A 24,810-nucleotide genomic window follows, 5' to 3' on the forward strand; every position below is an offset into this window, starting at 1 on the left:
GTTATATTGTGCATTGGAAACACAAACATACTTAAAATGAGTAAATATTATTCATTTTAAACATGTTTATATTATTTATATGGCTATAAAACTAAAAACTAAAAAAATTATATTTTTTCTTCTTCTCTCATTTAACAGGTGGGTCGGCGCCCTAGTGCCCCCGGTGGCCAGCCGCCACTGGGTAGGGATGTGACGACATGTCCAACCACTGAACCCACGTGCACTAAAACTCCTGGAGTGAGAGAAGAATACTAAATAGGCATGTCCGATATTATCTGCCGATATTGGCATTAAAATGTAATATGGGAAATTACAGGTATCGGTTTTCAAAAAAATATATATATATTATTTTCTTTTACATTTATTTAACCTTTATTTACCCAGGCAAGCAAGTAAGAACAAATTCTGATTTTATTTAGTGTGAAACGTATGCATAATGTTGTGTTAATTCCACGACAAGAGATATGTAATGTTAATTACCTGAAATTATTCTGTTTTTTTGGGGGGGAAACCCCGCATATATCGGTATCGGAAATTGGACAGAGTTGGACAATATCGGTGTATCAGATATCGGTAAAAAAGCCAATATCGAACATCCCTAATACTAAACTATAACTCCTGGAGAGAGAGAAGAATACTAAATAATAATAAATAACTCCTGGAGTGAGAGAAGAATACTAAATTTAATAAATAACTCCTGGAGTGAGAGAATAATACTAAATAATAATAAATAACTCCTGGAGTGAGAGAAGAATACTAAATAATAATAAATAACTCCTGGAGTGAGAGAAGAATACTAAATTTAATAAATAACTCCTGGAGTGAGAGAAGAATACTAAATAATAATAAATAACTCCTGGAGTGAGAGAAGAATACTAAATAATAATAAATAACTCCTGGAGTGAGAGAAGAATACTAAATAATAATAAATAACTCCTGGAGTGAGAGAAGAATACTAAATAATAATAAATAACTCCTGGAGTGAGAGAAGAATACTAAACATAATAAATAACTCCTGGAGTGAGAGAATAATACTAAACATAATAAATAACTCCTGGAGTGAGAGAAGAATACTAAACATAATAAATAACTCCTGGAGTGAGAGAAGAATACTAAATTTAATAAATAACTCCTGGAGTGAGAGAAGAATACTAAATGTAATAAATAACTCCTGGAGTGAGAGAAGAATACTAAATAATAATAAATAACTCCTGGAGTGAGAGAAGAATACTAAATTTAATAAATAACTCCTGGAGTGAGAGAAGAATACTAAATGTAATAAATAACTCCTGGAGTGAGAGAAGAATACTAAATAATAATAAATAACTCCTGGAGTGAGAGAAGAATACTAAATTTAATAAATAACTCCTGGAGTGAGAGAAGAATACTAAATGTAATAAATAACTCCTGGAGTGAGAGAAGAATACTAAATAATAATAAATAACTCCTGGAGTGAGAGAAGAATACTAAATAATAATAAATAACTCCTGGAGTGAGAGAAGAATACTAAATTTAATAAATAACTCCTGGGCCCTCATTCATCAACGTGTGCGTAGAACATGTTCTATTGCCACACGTAAGCACAGAATTTAGAATGAGTGTACGCACAGGGAAGTCGGGATTCATCCACGTGCGTACGCAGGTTCTACGCACAGATCCTACGTTTGAGCTTGTGCACTGTTTTAAGTATTTGCATACCAGAACGCCCCGATTAACCATATACGGTAATGGAATACACCCATGAAATGTGGAAAAATGGACTAAGCCGAGGGAAGCGTGTTATGAGACAGGCTGACAGACGTGTACACTTACGGTGATGTCGGATATGATATCTATTAACCATTGCTGCCTGGGCAGCGCAAACACTAATAAATACCGCGCAGGAATATGACTGCCTTTTCCCGTGTTGTTTGATTAATACCCAGGGATTAAAGTTCTCCTCAATTTTATTCCAAATCGCGATGGATCTCCGTCAATTTTCTACCTGCTGCATATGATTTCTAGAGCATACTACAATCTATTTTGATGTCAGTATGGGTAGCCTATATAAACAATAATACGAGAGCATATACAAGAACAATTAATCTTACTGCCATGTATGATGTAGCAGATACGCCATGTGTAGCCTGCCTATATGTGATCAATACAAACATGAACTTGATTCCATCATGTCTGTGTGCGGGTCACTGCGGGAACTCACAAGGCCTGTTGTCACAATGTAAATAAGAACGTGCACTGAAATGTTACAGTATGTAGTTGGTTGATTATTTGTATGACAGTCAGTAAACCCTTGCAAAAAGTATCCGTTTTATTTAATGAATTGAAAACATTCAGCATCGCCTTCCTCCCGGCATCCAGCAATAACATGTATCAGGCAAATGCGCATCGCAACATTGACTTAGTGGAATCCCCTTTCTATTCACATAACTGCATTTGTGCTGGAGCTTTGACAGCTACAGTAACAGTCTATTGCTCGATCCATCTCCAATATCACGATGGACCGTGCCGGTGGCAAAGACCCGAGGGTGGAGAGGATCTTGAATGAATTCCATCATCATATATATATGTTGTGTGTCTGTCCACTATGTTTGTTACTTTGTTATTCCCCCCCCCCCCTATCTATGTAAAGCGACCTGGGTCTCTTGAAAGGCGCTATATCAAATTAAGCTATTATTATTATTGTTATTATTATTATCATCACATCTGTGCGGGAGCTCACAAATAGACTGTTAGTCTCAGTGAAGTTTCAACGGAGGTCATCTATTCTAACCAACAAATTGAAGTAGAAAGCATTTCGTGACCAATCTTATTTGGAAACATGACACAAAATAATTTGCTTTTTATTTGAAACAATATCTAATCGCGTTTGGAGGTTGTGTTTTGCGTCTGCCCCCCGTGCAAACAAGCAGGCCAACCCTCTTGTTCGCATGTGAGCCCGTTATAATACACTACTGTCGCTATTTACAATGAACTATAATGAATTACGGGTCATACAGAAGTTGAACACAACGATATTCTACCACTGGGCGTCAGCTAGTGTGCTCTGACCTGTGCGTAGACGTAAGCACGGAGTCAAGTTCAAGTTGAAATTGATGAATCCCACTCTTTGCTTAGAAATGACAGAGGGTAAGCACACATCTGTGCGTAGAACACGTTGATGAATGAGGGCCCTGGAGAGAGAGAATAATACTAAATAATAATAAATAACTCCTGGAGTGAGAGAAGAATAACTAAATTTAATAAATAACTCCTGGAGAGAGAGAGAAGAATACTAAATAATAATAAATAACTCCTGGAGTGAGAGAAGAATACTAAATAATAATACATGCATTGTGTTCGCGGCCACTCCAGACTCCCCAGTTCACTGTCATTTTGACTCTCCTCTCATTTTCCGCTTTGGCAAAAAAACAATGTCGTTGTTTTCATCGAGTTAAACGCTATTTTTCACGACACAAACAAACAACAAACTGTCTCTCTCTGTGTGTCGTTGGCCTGTCAAGTAGCCGCCTTGACAGGCCAACGAAAGAGAGAGAGAGGGAGAGGAGAGGGAGATAGAGAGAGAGATAGAGAGAGAGAGATAGAGAGAGAGAGGGAGAGAGAGAGGAGACAGAGAGAGAGAGAGAGAGAGAGAGAGAGAGAGAGAGAGAGAGAGGAGAGAGATAGAGAGAGAGAGATAGAGAGAGAGGGAGACAGAGAGAGAGAGAGAGAGAGAGAGAGAGAGAGAGAGAGAGAGAGAGAGAGAGAGAGATAGAGAGAGAGAGATAGAGAGAGAGGAGAGAGAGGAGAGAGATGGAGGAGAGAGAGAGAGAGGGAGAGGGAGACAGAGACAGAGAGAGAGAGAGAGAGAGAGAGAGAGAGAGAGCGAGAGATAGAGATAGAGATAGAGGATAGAGATAGAGATAGAGATAGAGATAGAGAGAGAGAGAGAGAGAGAGAGAGAGAGAGATAGAGAGAGAGAGAGAGAGAGAGAGAGAGAGAGAGAGAGAGAGAGAGAGAGAGAGAGAGAGAGAGAGAGAGAGAGAGAGAGAGAGAGAGGAGAGGAGAGGGAGAGAGAGAGGAGAGATATGGAGAGACAGAGACAGAGAGATATAGAGAGAGAAAGAGAGAGAGATAGAGAGAGAGAGAGAGGGAGATAGAGAGAGTTGGGGTGGAGCTGGACTCTAGCGAGGGTGGCGGAGAGGAGGAACCTTGCTAAGCAACCCCTCCCACCCCTATACACAGACTTGGCTGACAGAAGGAGCATGTTATAGGCTCACACTACTACCAAATTAGGGGTGCACCGATGTATCAGTCGGGTATCGGTATCGGCCGATAAGTGCCTTGTTGACTGCAATCGGCCTATTGGCCGATATGCTCGAATGTGGCGATGCAGTAGCCGATAAATATCCATCAATTTGTGTCGCGTCAAAAGCAAAAAAAAGTTCAGTCGCGTCCTGCACAACGCCGCCCCCAGTCCCCCACCAACACACACAAGCTACTGCATCAAAGTTACTACTAAATATTCAACATTCTCTTTGAGACTCCGCTTCAGACTCTTATCATTTGGCACTAAAAGCTAAACATTGTCACCGATATGGCTGTCTGCAACATGTCATTAATTGTGGTCGCTCAGTGACGACGCTAACGTGAGCTAGGTTAGCTAGCATGAGCTACCGGGAGATGGAAAGACTAACGTTACTGGTGAAATGTGATTTACGTTGGAATACTCCTTTGCCAACTTGCTGTACTTTGCTTGCAGGTCTGCAGCCATTATTGCTGGATTATGAATAGCCCCAACTTTAGCCAAGGTAACGTTATGGCTAAACCTTTAACGTTAGTTAACGCTAGCTTTCGGTTAGCTGTTCAATGCTAATAACACCAGCAAGCAAACCCATCAGAGCTCCCCGTCAACACCCCTCTCTCGGGAAGATGGCATTTAAGAAAGTATCTGCTGTTAAAATGACACAAACATTCGTTTTGTGTAGGGATGCACCGAATGGGAAATTCTTGGCCGAAACCGATACCGAAAATAGGAAACAGTTGGCCGAAAACCGAAAGCCGAAAGGCCGAAAATGATTCATAGAATAGAATTTTTTTTTACCAATGTTGTTCAGCTACCTGATTATGGAAAAATATATGATTAGGCTAAACTTAACTTAAATAATAAATAATCACTATTATGGGTCTTTTTGTATCACAAACAGTACTGTATTTGCAAATCTGGTATGTCATAAATGTATAGATGTAGCAGTACTGTCTATCTGTATGTCATGTATGTCATATATGTCCTGATGAATTGAAAATGGGGGACCCTGATGTAAACAAGACGGAAGTCTTTTTCTGGTCTGCATCCCCTTAACAATTGTGTGTATTGAGCTGTACTGTATTGTACCCATTCTGCAATCTGTTAATAAAGTTATCAATCAATCAATGAGAGAGAGAGAGAGGGGAGAGAGAGAGAGAGAGAGAGAGAGAGAGAGAGAGAGAGAGAGAGAGAGAGAGAGAGAGAGACGGACATCTGTGCTCTACTGAGCACACCTTTCTAGTCCCCAGATGACTTTGGCACAGTAGACAGTGTCAATGTGAGAGAAACAATCCCTCCCCCTCTCGCTCTGAATAATATGCATATTAGATCACTCAGTGATATATATAGTAAATAAGGATAAAGTATGTTAAAGACGCATTTATTGGACTTGTTGCGCGTAGAGTTTACATACTGTAGAAACAGCGCGACTCCCGAGGAGATGCTGAAAGGAATCAACCATCAAATTCCTGTCATACCCTTTTGATAAGGTGATAGAATTAAGATGTGATAGAATTAAGATCCTACATTGTGTTCTATGTCTGTTCTCTCCTGTCCCGCATTTTGGGTTGACCTACTTACTCGTGGTGCAGGCTGAGGCCCCAGTCTGTTTTACACACAGCTTGGTTTGACCTGCCGACCTGCCGACCTTTTGACTCCGGACCCCTCTCCCCACACACACCCACACATGCACACACGAACAGATCTCTTGCTTGCTGCTTGCGTCTGACGACTGGCAGTTATACATGCAAAATCATGTAGCAGTTATGCAAATCCTAATACAAAGACACATTCATTCCCCCAAGAACGTTGGAGCATATCAACACACACACACACACACACTCTAACACACACACACACACACACTCTAGCACACCAACACACACACACACACACACACACACACACACTCTAGCACACACACACACACCAGCGCACACACACACACACACCAGCACCCACACAATCATTAAGCCAGGAGGAGGGGTGGCCGCGACAAATGTATAAATGATGTGACGATGTATTGACGAGACCACCACTTGGCACTGGCTCGCTCCGTGTGCGGAGGTGCGTGGTCCGGATTGTGATCTACTTGTGCTGTGAGGTTCAGTAAAACTCTACAGACTGCCATCTGACTCTGTCTCATCTCTCTGTTCACCTCGCCGACATTCAACTAAAATAACTTAGGTTACATTATAGGAGGAGGCCAGTGATAGAATTTCCTTTCAATTGGAGGCACCGCTGAGATTGGTGATCGGAAATAGGTGAGCAGAGACCGAGTAGATTATCTGCAGAGTTGGCACAGGATGAGTAGATCATAGTCTGTACCCTGGTCGTGAGTTCTTAATTGATTTAGTTGTGGACCAGTCGGCCGAAAGACGAAGCGGAAGACAGAGTATTTCTCAAACGGAGCTTTTATTCATTAGAGAAGAAGACAGTCAGTCACCCCGCGCGGGCACATCACCCGTAGACAAAAGAGAGCAGGAGACGAATGTCCATATTACATGTCATTTTATACACTCTTGAGTGTCTCTGTGTGTGTATGTATGGGTGTTTGTGTGGTGTGTGCTTGTGTGTGTGTGTGTGTGTGTGTGTGTGTGTGTGTGTGTGTGTGTGTGTGTGTGTGTGTGTGTGCTGAAAGGAAGGGACATGATTTTGCATGTATAACTGCCAGAGAGAGAGAGTGAACTAGGATTTTGCATGTTCTGCTACATGATTTTGCATGTGTGTGAGGAGGGAGCCGGCCCTGTGTGTGGAAGGGGGAGATAGACACAGAGAGCTGTGTGCAGCCTAAAGATATATAAGATATTGACATCAGATCAATGAACTAAAACTATCAATCCCCCTTTTTGACGTTAAATACATACGTCAAACACAACAGTTCATTGATGGACCTGTACCCGTCGATTGTCACCTCATTACATGCATCACATCCAATACCAGACAGGATAATCAACATCAGGAGAGCAGAGAGAGAGATAGAGGGAGGGGAGAAAGCGGGAGAGAGAGAGAGAGAAGAAAGAGAGAAACACACGTCTGGCAACTTAACAGAAGATAGCACGTAACCCCGCCGGACCCCCCTTACTCATCACCTAACCCAGAGGAACCCGATTAGTTTTAGTTCATTGATCTGATGTCAATATCTTATATATCTGTGCTTAGGCTGCACACAGCTCTCTGTGTCTCTCTGCCCCTGCAGGCCGGCTCCCTCCTCACACACATGCAAAATCATGTAGCAGAACATGCAAAATCCTAGTTCACTCTCTCTCTCTGGCAGTTATACATGCAAAATCATGTCCCTCCCTTTCAGCACACACACACACACACACACACACAAGCACACACCACACAAACACCCATACATACACACACGAGACATACACACACCCCCCTCCCCTTTCTCAAGAGTGTATAAAGTGACATGTAATATGGACATTCTCTCTCTTTTGTCTACTGGTGATGTGCCCGCGCGGGGTGACTGACTGTCTTCTTCTCTAATGAATAAAAGCTCCGTTTGAGAAATACTCTGTCTTCCGCTTCGTCTTTCGGCAGACTGGTCCACAACTAAATCAATTAAGAACTCACGACCAGGGATAGGCTAATCCCTAACAAATGGAGGTTCCAGTGAGAATTGATGTGGGCCAGCCGCAACCAAGGACGGAACGGGGAATGTGGACGCGGAGGAGGAGGAAGAGACGGTGCAGAGGATCCAGCAGTCACTACCAGCTGTCTGCAGCGCGTCTGAACCAGGGGTGAGATACCAGCAGCCCCTCAGACGTCCGTGACCAGACCACCAGACGACCGGATGACAGGCAGGAGGAGACGAAGGACAGACGGGCCAGGATGAGAGGCGACCGGAGGAGATGGCAGCTGTGCGAGAGGCCGGAGAGGAACACCGCAGCCAGGCACCGCTGGCACCGCAGATCAATCACCGCTGATCGTCGTCTACGACACGCAGTTCGTCCACGACTAGAACGGGGGAAGCGGCCGCAGGAGAGACACTGAGCTGAGTTGGAGTGACGGTGGGGCCGGCCGGCGAGAGGTGGAGGGGACAGTCTGAGACACTGGGAAGGCGGCGGACCAGGGGAGACACGTTTGTCTAGGGGACCCGCACCTGGAACGGGGACCAACCTCAGGAGGTCAGCCCTTGCCCTCCAGAAGACGGGGCCGACCCAGGTGGGCGGTGCACTGTGACAGAGGGAAGGAAGCGCACTGATGGACGAACCAGCTCAGGAGGAGACCCACATCCCCTAGAAGACGGGACCAGGGGTGCACTAGGGGTGCACTGTAAATAGAGGGGGGGTTCCTCTGGGTTAGGTGAATGAGTAAGGGGGGTCCAACAGGGTTACGGTATCTTCTGTTAGGTTGCCAGAATTGTGTTTCTCTCTTTCTTCTCTCTCCCGCTCTCTCCCCTTCCTCTATCTCTCTCTCTGCTCTCCTGATGTTGATTATCCCGTCTGGTATTGGATGTGATGCATGTAATGAGGTGACAATCGACGGGTACAGGTCCATCAATGAACTGTTGTGTTTGACGTATGTATTTAACGTCAAAAAGGGGGATTGATAGTTTTAGTTCATTGATCTGATGTCAATATCTTATATATCTGTGCTTAGGCTGCACACAGCTCTCTGTGTCTCTCTCCCCCTGCAGGCCGGCTCCCTCCTCACACACATGCAAAATCATGTAGCAGAACATGCAAAATCCTAGTTCACTCTCTCTCTCTGGCAGTTATACATGCAAAATCATGTCCCTTCCTTTCAGCACACACACACACACACACACACACACACACACAAGCACACACCACACAAACACCCATACATACACACACAGAGACATACACACACCCCCCTCCCCTTTCTCAAGAGTGTATAAAGTGACATGTAATATGGACATTCTCTCTCTTTTGTCTACTGGTGATGTGCCCGCGCGGGGTGACTGACTGTCTTCTTCTCTAATGAATAAAAGCTCCGTTTGAGAAATACTCTCTGTCTTCCGCTTCGTCTTTCGGCCGACTGGTCCACAACTAAATCAATTAAGAACTCACGACCAGGGATAGGCTAATCCCTAACAATGCATTGCTCCCGAGTCCCAAGAGGAGTATCACGCAGCGGCAGGACTGAAGAGCTCACAGCGCGCATGTAATGAATCCGCGTTTTGATGACATCATCACAACAACACGCCGCGCGTTAGGTTGCTTCTGTTTCGGTGATATATTTTCAGTGAAAAAACTCTTTCGGCCGAAAGCCGAAAGGCAATTTTTGGCCATTTTCGGCCGCAAACTTTCGGTGGCAGAATTTTCGGTGCACCCCTAGTTTTGTGGCATTAACGTTATATAGTTAGTGTTACACGTTCATAACATCAGCATAGTATTTACCCGAAGATAGCAAGTAGCCAGCATTACTCGTTCATACTAGCTCAGTTCCTTCCGTTGCTCATAGAGCCCTGAGAGTTGTACCCAATCCATTCTGCAATCTGTTAATAAAGTTTTCAACCAGACAAATGTATAGAAAGGCTTTGTTTTATTATAACATTCGTTGCAGTAAAATCATTATGCCTTGCCGGGGCCGGGGAGCTAACGTATTAGCTACGGTAAGCTTGTTGTGGTTCTCGCAAGCAGATCAATGGCGGCATGCCCGGAAGTAGAAAATGAATAAACGCTTGCCGATTGGTGGTAAGAACAGCAGGAGGTGGGTGCTAGCGGTGTGACGTAATTGGCCGAATCGACTGTCAATCAAAATTGTTCTATTGCATTGGTTGAGAGCTCTGGTTGAGACAATAGTATCCATCTGCAGGCCGCCAGACCATACTGGGAGAGGGATAGTGCTACATGGCATAGTGGAATTAATACCATAAACATATCTCTTGATGTTTCCTTTTTTTAAGTAAGTAAAGAGGCCTACAAATACAAACATACACATACAAATATACAGTCGTTTCATAAAAATAAAAAATAAATTACAAAAGAATATATATAAAAAAAATTAAAAAATTACAAATATTTTTTTTGCCACAAATATTGGTATCGGTATCGGCCGATTGTGTTAGTTGAACAATCGGTATCTGTGGCAAATTTTCACATCGGTGCATCCCTAACCTAAATGCAGCACTGAACGGCACAGGAAGTCCTTCATTCCGACAGCCATCAGACTATACAATGCATCACTCTGTGATGTGGACTCCCAGGTACTTAAAGCTGCTCACCCTGTCCACGATAGCCCCATTTATCTACCGTGGCGTGTGTCCCCTGCTGTATTCTCCTAAAATCCACGATCAGCTCTTTGGTTTTACCAATGTTCAGGAGTAGGCTGTTGTCCTGGCACCAGCGTTCCAGTTCATCAACCTCCTCCCGATAGGCCTTCTCGTCATTGTTAGAGATCAGCCCCACCACCACCATGTCGTCCGCAAACTTCACTATGGAGTTGGAGCTGAACCTGGCCACACAGTCATGAATACAGCAGGGGGCTCAGAACGCAGTAGATTGAAATAAAGGTGTTCTATTTCAATTTCAACCTGATTCAATTGGATCTTTGTTTCCATATGAAGTATCATAAAATGTATCATATGAAATGTATAATTTATTAAATGTATTATAAATATATATATATATATTTTTTGATCCACTTTTTCTCCCATTATTCTATTTTTCTCCCATCCCAATTTCGTATCATCCAATTCAACCCTCCCCTGTCACGAACGCTGTTTCTTGCCTCCCACAAGCCGGCTGCAATGTGGACTAAGTCATACATAGCACTAGTCCCCTCCGATACTCGAGGTAACAGCAGTCGCATCTTTTCACCTGCGCGGCACGATCTTTCAGCGTCAGGGGTCTGCGCTTTGGAGGGGCACCGCCCCCATCGCTTCCTGATTCTACTGCGCAGGTGCACCAACCGACCTGTAGGAGTCGCTGTCCACAACGCCCATCAGTTTCCCACCCCCTAATACAGCCAATGTGTATTAGTACGGACGACCAGCTAAACTGAAAGCAATGTGGAGCGCTGGGCTCAAACAGGCGAACCCAGCGCCTCCAGTATTTGTGGTGAGCGCCTTGCCCACTGCACCACATAGCCGCCCCCGTATTATAAATATATTAACATTATAGACCATTGCCTCAAGTGACTTTACTTTGCAGTAACATTGAATTTGTCAACATGCTTCTCACCGCTGATAATGGGCTTTGGACTGAAGACTTCCTTATGTCAATGTTTAATTTTCTTTCATTTAGGACACCTCATACATTTACTGATGTAAGTCCCTGACCATGCATGCTATATTTACACATGTGGTATTGCTGGATTCAGCACAACCACACCTTTCTGAAAAAGCCCTCAACTGTGTTTCTATGACAATCCATGGCAGAGCTACTACAAAGTAAATGAGAACATTCTGCATAGATATAAATTTTTTACATTTCTGCTTATTTTAATTATGTGTACATAGGTAGATATTTCCTACATGCATAAAGATATTCACATTCAGGTTTTTCTATTAGGTTAAGCAACTGTCTGACTGCTAGCATGTCAAGTTTGAAAGCTCTTGGAGCTTGTATTATTAATCTACATGAGTTTATATGTCTCAACTCCCATACGGCCAGGCTATATTTTGGTTATTTTTTCCTTTGGGGGTGTATAACAATATCTATCAATTTACCTATTTTTGCAGTAAAATATTTGTATACAAGAATCCATGTCATATATGGGAGACCTTAGAGATGAGGAAAAACATGCTTGTGTTTTGTTCTACCTCCGGTAGGGGTATCTCAAAAACTAAAGCCCTTTTTGACAGTTTGTCACAGCACTACATTTCCCCCTGCCCTACGCTCTCTCCTCTCCTGCCCCCCCCCCCCCCCCCCCCTTGGTTTTCCCTCACTCTCCTCCCGACTGTCTCCCCTACTCACTCCCGTATTTGTTATCCGTTACTCGTGGTTTTATGTTCCTGTGTATTCTTATTGTCCTCCGTTTCCCTGTGGTTCTATGTTTCTTTGTTTTCTTTGTTTCTTTTTTGCCTATTGTCAGCGACTTTGGGTCTTTGAAAAGCGCTATACAAAATAAATGAATTATTATTATTATTACTCCCCGCCTCGGTGAGCTCGACCTGCTCCTTCCACTTCCACTTGTGTTTTGGGGGGAAAACAAGGCGGCTTTCGGGGGGAGATGTATTATTTTATTATTCTACCCTGTAATTGCGCTCAACAAGGTCAATACTTTCTCAGGAACTCGCAGACAAGGAGAGAGAGCGCGGTCGCAGGGCTGGCTGTGCAGACGAGGAGAGAGAAAGCGGTCGTAGGGCTGGCTGTGCAGACGAGGAGAGAGAGGGCGGTCGCAGGGCTGGCTGTGCTCTGCTGGCAACACGTCTCCCTCTCCGTTTGTTTGTGTGTGTGTACATGTGTATCTGTATTAAGGCTGTTTCCTCGAAGCCTGTTTTTGGGATTCGAACTTCGTCAGGGTTTTTTCGCACGGACGTTCAAACCTTTGTTTTTAATAAAAAACATTTAAAAAATATATTTATACTTTTTTTTTATTGTTATTATTATAATTTTTTTAATAAATATCCTCAAACTAAATCCTCAATACTAAATACGTTTTTCTTTTTTATTAAATCAACTTTCTTTAATGAATATAACTCATCAGTTTTAATACTATAATATTAGTGTAGCCTAATCTTTATCTGCAACTGTGAAGAAAAACCCTGTTGGTTTAAACAGAATGAATAGACATAATTTAATAAAAAAAAAAAATGTATAACAATTATTAAAGACAACTTTTTATTATACAATTATTTTTATTCGAATGTTGATTTAGAATTTGAATGCCAACGTAACGAACAAAGGCCAGAACATTCAAACGTTTGAGCTCAGCCCTAATCTGTATGTGTGTGTGTAAGGGTGGGCAGGGCACGAAATTAACTTTTTGACTCACCGGCCAGTGGCGGGTAGATGGGAAGAATCTACCCGCCAAGCATATTTCTTAACAGCCAATTTTTTTTTTATTATTTTTATAAAATATATATATTATATAATCATACTTGTAGTTGTATTATCAGCGAGACATCGCCACCACGCAACAAGTCAAAATGCTCGCTATCTGCAAACAGCTCCACTGTCTGTGTGTATACTCGAGTAGCCTCCAGCTCCAGCAAGGATTCTCCGGCGCTGCAGCTGGACCCTATACTCTACATTCAGCATGCAAGGATTCTCCTGCGCTGCAGCTGGACCCTATTGGTATAACGTTACTGTGCTTTGGTCATATCACATTCAGCATGCCCTCAGCTAGAATACGCATTGAATCAATGTTATAAGACATTGATATCAGGAGCTATCTGTAGCTACTGCTAGCCCGCTAGATAACGTTAAGACAACGTCTCAGTGAACTATTTAGTTTACTGGGACATATAGAGCTAACGTGAGCTAACGAGCGAACAGAGGTATTATGCACTCGAGTCGACTATTGCTGGAGCATTTGTTGATATCAGCAGCTTTTTTTTTTTGTAATATTTTTCTTTTTTTGTAATATATATATATATATATATATATTTTTTTTTTTTTTATTAAACTACTGTATATTTGTGTTACAAATTGTGCTCACCGATATGAACATAGGCCTCTTTACTTACTTAAAAAAAGGAAACATCAAGAAATAGCTCTCTCTCTCCCTCCCAGTATGTTCTGCAGGGCTGCAGCTAGATACTAGTTCTCGCAGTATGGTCTACCGGCTGGGCTGCAGCTGGTTAAATTGTCTCAACCAGAGTCTCAATCAATGAAATTTTGATTGACAGTCGATTCTGCCAATTACGTCACACACCGCTTGCACCCGCCTCTGCTGTTACCACCAATCGGCAAGCGCGTATACATTTTTTACTTCCGCTTTTGTCCGCCATTGATTTTGACGAGAGGTATTCTACAACAACGGCGGCGCGCCGACGTTTAGCTTTTAGCTCCGCAGGATGACTTAAACGAAGCATAATGATTTTACTGCAACGATTGTTATAATAAAACAAAGTCTTTCTATACATGTGTCTGATTGAAAACTTTATTAACAGATTGCAGAATGGGTAAAACTCAGGGCTCTATGATCAACGGAAGGAACTGAGCTAGTATGAACGCGGGCTTGCTACGTTCGGGTAAATAATATGCTGATGTTATTGAACGTGTAACACTAACTATATAACGTTAATGCCACAAAACGAATGCCTTGTTAATCATAAGTAGTAACTTTGATGCAGTAGCTTGTGTGAGTGTGTGTGGGGGGGACTGGGGACCGTTGTGGAGGTCGCGAGTGAACTTTTTTTTGTCTTTTGACGCTAAAGAAATTGATGGATATTTATCGGCTACTGCCATCGGCACATTCGAGCTTATCGGCCGATAGGCCGATTGCAGTCAACAAGGCACTTATCGGCCGATACCGATACCCGACCGATACATCGGTGCACCCCTAATTAAACTAAAAGTGAATAGTTGACTGGGTCATTGTTTAAACAGTAACGTTAAACAATGTGCTTACTTTTGTTAATATTTATAGTTTTAAGAGTTTTGTCTGTACCAACAGTAGGTGCATTTAATGTGTATGACCGTCAGTCACGTATAGACATTGGATTACGGGAAACTTACCGACCGGATTACTCTCTGGATCAGCTCTCTGAACCAAAACAATGGCCTGTTGAGATCTTGAGGACATCAGGACCGGATCTCGCCCCCAGAGACAAAGGAATCAGACGGCGAGGGAAGAGAGCTGGGATCCGTAACAGGCTGAGATCCAGACGCCACCGAACACCATTGCCCAGTATATTGCTAGCCAATGTACAATCAATTGACAATAAACTGGATGACATCCGAGCAAGGATTCAATACCAAAGAGACGTTAGGGACTGCAACGTTCTCTGCTTCACCGAAACGTGGCTCACGCCGGAGGTTCCAGACCACGCAATCCAACCAGCCGATCACTTCTTTATCCATCGCAAGGATCGGCCAGCAGAGTCCGGTAAACAACGTGGAAGAGGTATTGCCTTCATGTTTAACAAAAATTGGAGCGATCCAACTAACGTGAAGGAATTATCCAACCACTGCTCCCCAGACCTGGAATATATAACCATCAAGTGTCGTCCTTTCTTCCTCCCGAGGGAGTTAACGGCGATCGTCCTGATCGGAGTGTATATTCCAGCGCAAGCCAGTAACAACGTTGCGCTCTCCAGACTCCACAATGAGGTAAATAGAATACAAGTGGCGGACGTTAACGCCGCCATTTTGGTGCTGGGTGATTTCAATAGCGCCAATCTGAGAAAGGTATTACCTGACTTCTATCAGCATGTGACTTGCAACACCAGAGGCGGTAACATCCTAGATCACTATTACACGCAATTTAAAGGTGGCTACAAGGCTCATTCTGATAGTGGCTTTGGTAAATCAGATCACGCGTCAATCTTTCTTTCACCAATGTACAAACAGAGAATCAAAAGTACTCCTGTAGTCTCGCGAGAGGTGCAGAAATGGGATTTGACGTCAGAGGAGACGCTCCGGTCTGCGTTTGACTGCACAGACTGGAATGTGTTCCGCGACACAGATAACATTAATGTCTACACGGAGACAGTGGTGGACTATGTTTGTACTATGGTGGAAGAAACAATCCCCACTACCAAAATGAGAGTTTACCCAAATCAAAAACCCTGGGTAGACAAATCCGTCCGTGAAGCTCTGAGAGAGCGCACCAAAGCATACAACGACGGCCTAGTGGCAGGCAACATGAATGACCACAAGGTGGCGCGATACAACGTAAGGAGGACAGTGTCAGAGGCCAAACGGCGCTACAGAGATAAAATTGAACTCCAGAACTCCAGAACAAGCTGACTCTAGAGCTATGTGGCAGGGGCTCAAAACGATGACAGACTACAAAGGCGCCTCCCTCAAACTGAACAGTGACATCTCCTTAGCAAATGACCTCAATACCTTCTATGCGAGGTTTGATGCTGGTAATAACAACACCAGCTCACAAGCCACGGCAATGGGGGGGGGGGGGTCGGCTGCTGATGGAGGCGCAGTGTTCAGGGTAACAGAGCATGAGGTGAGGCGGACCTTTAAAAAAGTGAATATCAGGAAGGCAGCAGGTCCGGGCGGCATCCCCGGCCGCGTCCTAAAAGTCTGTGCCGACCAATTAGCACACACCCACTTTAAACAAACACACTGTAGCACCCACTCCCCACACTTTATATTTATTGATGAAGGATTGCACTACAACTCGTACACCTTACTGTAAATTGTACCTAAATTGTACCTCATCCCATTTCTGCTTTGCACTAGATAGTACTGTACATTAGTACACTGCATAGTATTGTATATTATATGGTAACTCAGAACATTGTACATATGTCTATACCGAACACTGTGACCTCATTTTCTTCTTCTAAATTACATGCTATACTATGTTATTTGATACTATCTTGTCTAGCACAGTCTCTGGAGCGTAACAGTAAGAAGCATTTTGTATGAAAGTATTCTGTACTTCTGTATGACAACTATTAAAGAAACTTGAAACTTGAACTTGAAACGTTAGAGGTCCACTCTAGACTAGAGCAGACTGCCTCTGTGTTGATACGAGCAGAAGCCAATAGTATCCAGCTGCAGGACTGGGCGGATATGACTCGTTGCCACAGGTTTTTTCAAAATAAGAGTATCATATGAACCGAACGTTTCTAACTGCCGGAGCCATCAATATTATGACTGTAGCTGCACTTGGGGCGGAAATGAGACCTGCACAGGATTTTCAAAATAAGAGTATCGATATGAACTACACGCCAGGTGGCGGACAGACCTCTCAGTGGCACTCACCAAACCTAAAATCTGGTCGCCAATAGTGGGTGGCGGGCTTTAATTTCGGGCCCTGCGGGTGGGTGTGTGTATATGCGTATGTGTGTGTGTATGGGTGTGTTTGTGTGTACGGGTGTGCGTACATGTGTGTGTGTATACGTGTGTGTTTTGGTAGTTGAGCTTTCAAGCTGTTTGTGTGATAATATCAGCACCACATCCATTCGTTGTGTGTGCGTGTGTGTAGTTGATGTGCTCCATTGACAACAGTACAACAGCAACACAACACAACAACATTTAGTAATTTAGCAGACGCTTTTATCCAAAGCGATTTACAAGTTGTGTACAACAAGTCAGCAGGAAGGATAAAACTCTGGCAGCTAAGGGTCAGTAACGTTGTTCATCAAACAGTGTTGAGTGCTACAGTCTTGAGTGCATAGTAGTATAGACATATTAGTATAGCAGGTGGTAGTATAGGCCGGGTAGGCTAAGAGAATTATCAAAGACTCCAGCCACCCAAACAACTGCCTCTTTGAACTGCTGCGGTCAGGCAAGCGATACCGGAGTCTCATGGCAAGCACAGAAAGACTCAGAAGAAGCTTCTATCCCCAGGCCATCAGGATGCTCAACGAACAATAACACTATGTAACAACCATCAAATGCACTCACAACACACACATCCACACGCACACACTCACTTTAAACAAACAACTCACTGCAGCACCCACTCTACACACTTTAGACACCTAACACAATTTATATTTATTGGTAAAGAATTTGCACTACAACCCATACCTCATTACACCTTACTGTAAATTGTACCTAAATTGTACCTCATCCCATTTCTCCTTTGCACTATATAGTATATTGTATATTAGTATATTGTATAGTATATTGTATGGTAACTCAGTTACTTCTACTCTGCATTGAACATTGTACATTATGTACATACTGAACACTTGTGTCTACGTATGTGACTTCTATTTTATACGGCTATACTTATTTTATTTTATACTTCTATTGTCTAGCACAGTCTCTGGAGCGTAACAGAAAGAAGCATTTTGTATAAAGGTATTCTGTACTTCTGTATGACAACTAATAAAGAAACTTGAACTTGAACTAGATTACTTAGTAACAAATAGCATAATTGTAAAAGACAGTACGAAGGTAGTTTATTTTTTGTATAAATATTTTTTTAGATTGAAAAAGTGTGCTTTTCTGGGTTTCAGCTGTCCTGACTGTGGTGGGAAGTTGATTCCACCATTGTGGAGCGAGGGCCAGAGAATAGCCCGCTTCTCTTTGATGACCCACCAGGAGCTCAGATGGGAGTGGGTCTGAGGCAGAGCGTAGGGGTCTTGAGAGCGCTAAGACACCATTGACCGGAGCCGTTCCCCTCGCTGCACGGTATGCCAGGTCGAGGACCTTGAAGCGGATTTCTGCGGCAATGGGAAGGCAGTGCAGCTCTCTAAGGAGTGGGGTAATGTGGGCTGAAGCACTCTGCAATTTATACTTCTGCAAAGGCTACACACAGCCTATGCACTATTGTAAACCCTGGTAACTAGCTTCCCTAGCAACTAGATTCCCCTGGTAACTAGCTTCCCCAGCAACTAGCTTTCCCCAGCAACTAGCTTCCCCTAGCAACTAGCTTCCCCTAGCAACTAGCTTCCCCTAGTAACTTAAGGTTATTCTATAACCCTAGTTATATGAGTATAGCGAGCGCTCTGCTCTATTGGAATGATCCCTTTAATCCATTCTAATAATGAAAAAAATGTCACATGCACACACCCACTTGCCTGGCCACACCCACATCCGCTCCTATAAGCGGGGTCGTGGCCACACAATCAGCTCCTTCCCAAGTCTTTCACCACCAAAGGAGAAGACCGTGGGGGGGTCCTCAGTGAGTCAGAGCAGAGCGCGCGCTATACTCATATAACTAGGGTTATAGAATAACCTTAAGTTATAAATTGTATAGTTTTACGCTCTGCTCTATTGGAACACAGGAGCTGAGCAGAGCGAAAAACTCGACAAATGTACCCGCTGAGATCGGATCCGACTGCGCGAAGAGGGTTTAGCACCTCAAACGCACAGGGTGAGCAGACCGTGGGACTTACCTTCGTTCAGACGGGCCCGCGACCACTCGAGCGCGCATCCCAGATTCCACCAGGGAACGGACGTGAAGCAAAAAAAACCAAATCACAGCCCCCAACATCACAGGGTCGAAGGTCAAGAACCCAACCCCGTGGCAAGGGCGCAGCAGCGGAGCACGGAGAAGGTCCCAGCCCAAGGACAACCCAATGACTAGGACCCCCTGAAAAAGGGGCCTGGTGAGGCCAACGAGGCCGCGACATCGAGACCCCACCAGGCGGTCATTGGTGACACCACCCCCCACATTGCCAGCGTATCGGACAGGGCCCAGATCAAGTGAAGGCCCTTCGCCCCTTTGGCACGCCGCTCTGAAGCACTCTCCTCAAGAGGCTACCCTCCCACAACACTGTGGGGCCAGTCGGCGTGCCGGAGAGACAACCCTCCAAGGAGGTTGATCCCTCAATCCAGGCAACAGGCCCCAAGAGCAGAACTCGACCTGTGCCCGGAGCACTGCGGACTAGACAGGCGCTTAAGGGTCTACTGCAAGAACAGTATCCCGGCGGAAGGGGTGTTCGGTATGCTGTGCACCATGTCACAACCTCCACAAACCCGACCCCGCCAATTCCAGCGGTTCGAGGTTCAAAGAGGCTGACACAATTGGCAGACGTCATGAAAGATGCAGGGGCATACACTCGGGCAGACAGGGTCAGGCCCGGCCTCAACCCGAGAGTCGACTCCGCTACCAACACACCGGGGAACCAACCACCCCCCTATGTTTAGTTTAACAGGAGGCGGTTGTTCCCTTAACCCACAAAGAAAACTCAGAAACATAACTTGTATACACAGGCTATACAAGCAGCACAAGTGTTTCAGTTTTCAAAGGGTTGACCCGGGCCAACAGGTCGACGAGAACGAGTGGACCTGGGCCCGGTGGACCGGCACCTACACAGGGATGCCTAGAGGAGTTGACAACAACCTCCCCGACAGCCCCCTCCCAGCCCCGTCCTAGCAGGGAGGGAGGGGTGAAACAAATGGAGAAGGACCAAGCCCCCTAACACAGCGCAAGGTACAACACAGTATGGACCAAGCACGTCACTGTTAAGGGCAACTCGCGGTGGCATACATATCGGCCGATTGTGTGGCCACGACCCCGCTTATATAGGAGCGGATGTGGGTGTGGCCCGGCAAGTGGGTGTGTGCATGTGCACGTTTTTTCATTATTAGAATGGATTAAAGGGATATTTCCGATAGAGCAGAGCGTAAAGCTATACGATCTATAACTAGCTTCCCCTGCTCAACCAACCTAGTGATGAAGGCAGCAGCTCACGGTGTTCCACAAGATGGCACCACATGATCATAATAAACGTGTGCGAGTGCGACCCTGGTCAGGAGGTGAAGGGTCAGAGAGCAGAGGTCAATCTACCTAACCTGCACGGACTATAGCTTATATCACACACCTGTCTGAATAGCTATTTTACATCCATTGCAAAAACTATATCGGAAAAGATCCCAGCTAAACCCGGCAACAACATAGAGAGTGAAGTCCATAAATTCTACCTAGATCAGGGGGTTAAAGCAAATGCTTTTTCCTTTAGGAAAGTGACTGAGATGGAGGTCCAGGAAAAGCTTAAAAAACTTGACACCTCAAGGGCTACTGGATTAGACAACATCCCTGGTAAATTCTTGCAGGATGCTGCAGAAATCATTGCCCCATATGTAGCTCACATTACCAACCTAGCCATTGACACAGGAACATTTCCAAGCGAAATGAAATCGGCAAGAGTTATTCCTCTCCACAAAAAGGGAAACAAATTGGAACCGGGTAACTACAGACCCATTTCCATCCTGGGCGTTCTATCAAAAACCATTGAGAGGCTAGTATATGAGCAAATAGACAGGTATTTCTCCACTAATAACATCATGTACAAATACCAATCTGGTTTCAGGAGGTCCCACTCCACAGACACCTGCCTGCTGTTCCTCACAGATTACATCAGGAAAGAGGTAGACGAGGGAAAGTTCTGTGGAATGGTAATGTTAGACCTCCAGAAGGCATTTGATTCAGTGGATCACAACATCCTGTTAATGAAGCTTAGGGCCCTAGGCTTTAATGAGGCAGCTCAGAAATTGATTGGTTCCTACCTAACAGGGAGACAACAGGTGGTAGATATAAACAGAGTACTCTCCAGTCCTCGGACAGTAGAGTGCGGGGTCCCACAAGGGAGTGTTTTGGGTCCGCTCCTCTTTCTACTGTATATAAATTACCTGAAAGCAGCTTGCTCATGTGACCTTTTTTTATACGCAGATGACTCCGCCCTACTAGTGTCTCACAAAGACAAAAAAGTGGTTGAGCAGACATTGAGTGCAGAACTAGAGAAGGTTAGCGACTGGCTAGGCCACAACAAGCTGTCCCTCCACGTGGGGAAGACTGAGTCAATTTTATTCGGGTCAAAGGTCAGGCTCAGAAAATCGCCAGGTTTTAACATTAGAATAGGAGATACTGTTCTCACAGACAAAACATCTGTGAAATATCTCGGTTGCGTCCTGGAAAACAGCTTATCAGGGGAAAGCATGGCTCACCAAGCACTTACAAAGATAAATAACAGGACTAGATACCTAGCCAGAATCTCAAATTTTTTAGATCAGTCAGCGATGAAGATTCTTGCTGGAGCTCTCATACAGTGTCACTATGACTATGCGTGTGGCTCCTGGTACAACAGTGCCCCCAAAAGTCAGAAAATAAAACTACAGACATCACAAAACAAGCTAATCAGGGTAATACTAAGGCTACCTGCTCGAACCCACCTTGACCCATCTCACTTTGAGGTCATGAGATGGCTTAAGGTGGAAGACAGAGTAAACCAGATAGGGATGTGCCTAGTTCACAGAATAGTGCATGGGGTAGTGCCAGTGTACTTTAACAACTACTTCAACCGAATCAGAGACACCCATGCTTACCAAACAAGGCGCAGCTCAACTGACTTTGTGCCAGTCAGATTCAGGAGCTGTATGGGGAAGGAGTCATTTTTATATTCAGCAGCTGTCTATTGGAATAGTCTGCCCAGTGAACTGAAAACCATAGACAGTGCCGTTAGATTCAAGTCCAGCCTGAAGACATGGCTCAAAAGGGACTATACCTAGACACTTAGCTTAAGGCACCCTTGCATGTTGTATGAGTCTGTATGTATATAAATGTTAAATGGTATATGTGATGTGTTGTGATGTCACGTTTTGTATGATGCATGTCTAAGCATCACACTCCCCTACCCCCCTACAAGGACCACAATGGAAATAAGCTCTGAGCTTTTTTGTGTTTCATCCTTGGCAGTATATCCCGACTGTGCTCTTCTGTCACATGTTTTATTTTTTATATTGTCAAATAAAGTCATTCATTCATTCATCCAGATCGGGTACAGACCCTCACTTGTACCTTATGTAGACCGTTTATTTTTCTCATATTCAGAGTTAACTATATTGCTTAGTTTATTTTTCTCATATTTTATATAAATGTTATTGCCTATATTTATGTATTTCTTCTATTACCCTGCCCATACCTGTACCTCCCCTCCCCCCGCATGCTGCTATGACACTCAAATTTCCCCAAGGGGATCAATAAAGGAATATCTTATCTTATATACGCAATAGATAGATAGCAGCTGTGGCAACGATCAATCTAAATTATACTAACGTAGTTCAAAATGGCAAACAGTCTAGCATCAATTCTTGAGTGATCAAAAATGGTTCCATTTTGCACCAAACCAGTGTAACAAATGGTATGAACCCAACAATGTGTTGCCAAAAGATTCCTTGCATGAACCATGGTGTGGATTATCAGCACAATTATACAAAATGTAATTGTTCACATTGCATGATGGCTGCATGGTCATTATACAACTATGAAAACATTAATGAAACCAATTAGATTTGCTTCAATTCATTATAAAGAGATTAACATTTGATGTACAATGTACTTTGAAAGCCCATAAAACCATGCTCAATAGGCCCCCCCCCATACTGGTCCCAACTACTTTATGTGCTTTAAGTTTAGAGACACCACTGATATGCGCCCAGCAGCAGTTTAACAGACATTAAACTGTGCAAATTCAAGAGCTCAATGGGAAAAAATACCTTCCAGTACTCAGCAGGCAGTGGAATAACCTGCCAGTGTCCATAAAAAAGTATTGAGTCAGAACGAATCTTCAAACAGGACCTGAAGAAATTCAAGGGTATGCATCTGCTTTGTCCAACTCCAGGGTAGATGGCAACAAATAAGCGAATTTCCCCCAAAAAAAGTTGGCGTGTTCCTTTAACTGCGTGAGAACATCCGCTCCGACGCGCCGGCGCTGAAGTGACCAAGCGGGCCTGGAACTCATCACTCCGGCGCTGTTCAAACCAGACCACTGTGGGTCCGGACAGACGGGGTTTGGACCCGGAACCGCCGACCGCTACTTGAGCGAGCGGGTTCACAGAGTGACTGTCACTTCACAAGGACTTTGGTTTGGGTTTTGAACAACGTTGTCGAGTCTTTTCTCAAGTAGCCACAGCTGTTCCATTCGCGTTCTACGACGACAAAAACAAAACCTCTCTGCATGGACTGTGTGCAATGTTGCAAGACTTCTGTCTGGCTAACCTAACTAACTGACCTAACCAACTAACTACCTAACTAACTAACTAACTAACTAACCCATCCATCTACATTCATTGCACACATCCAGATGCACACACTCACTTTAAACAAACACTCACCTTTAACATTCACTTTCATCAACACAACACCATATTTTAGCCATGTATTACAAATATATTTGCACTACATCCATACATCAAACCCAATAATACACAAGACCCTCTTCTTGGAACCAAGTAAGATTTTGTCGATAATCCAATGTACAGTTACCCCCCACCCCCACCCACCCGCCTACCCAACCCCCCCCCCTCCACCCCACCGCACCACCTCCTATGTACAGTTTCCCCCCCCCCCTCCACCCCACCTACCAACCTTCTACCTACCAACCTCGTCCAATGTACAGTTTCTTCGTCAAATTTATATACTCTCTTGTCTTAGACTCTTCTTGTATCACAAACAGTACTGTATTTGTAAATCTGGTATGTCATAAATGTATAGATGTAGCAGTACTGTCTATATGTATGTCATGTATGTCATGATGAGTTGAAAATGGGGGACCCTGATGTAAACAAGACGAAAGTCTTTCTCTGGTCTGCATCCCCTTAACAATTGTGTGTATTGAGTTGTACTGTACCCATTCTGCAATCTGTTAATAAAGTTTTCAATCAATCAATCAATCAATCAATCAAGGGGGTAGGAATACATACGTTTACACTTCATCCTAATTTTTTTCATACTATTCACATTGTCAGTTGACTTGATACAGTTTAATTTGTTTCTGTACTGTAACTAGGGCATTAATTAACACATGTTTTTAAGAATCGAAATGCAAACATGTACGCAGCGCTCAAAAATCAAACCAATTCTGCTGCTTGTCTGCTGCTTGTTGCTGCTTGTGTGCCACTTAAGTCTACTCAGGTGTTAATTTTCCGGGGGTGTTGGCTGGGGGAACAAAGGGAGGGTAGTTAACTTAAGTGCTTCCCCAGGGAGGGGGTCGGGGGCTACTGCCCTCAGACCCCCAA

General features: G+C 44.0%; 1 protein-coding gene across 4 annotated transcripts in view; it reads right to left on the minus strand.

Moving 5' to 3' along the window:
• Window positions 1-24,810, minus strand: part of rad18 (RAD18 E3 ubiquitin protein ligase) — a 385,931-nt gene that overhangs the window by 72,865 nt on the left and 288,256 nt on the right. The window lies entirely within an intron of this gene.

This window comes from Notolepis coatsorum, assembly GCF_963971535.1.
Source record: "Notolepis coatsorum genome assembly, chromosome: 6".
Lineage (NCBI taxonomy): Eukaryota > Metazoa > Chordata > Actinopteri > Aulopiformes > Paralepididae > Notolepis > Notolepis coatsorum.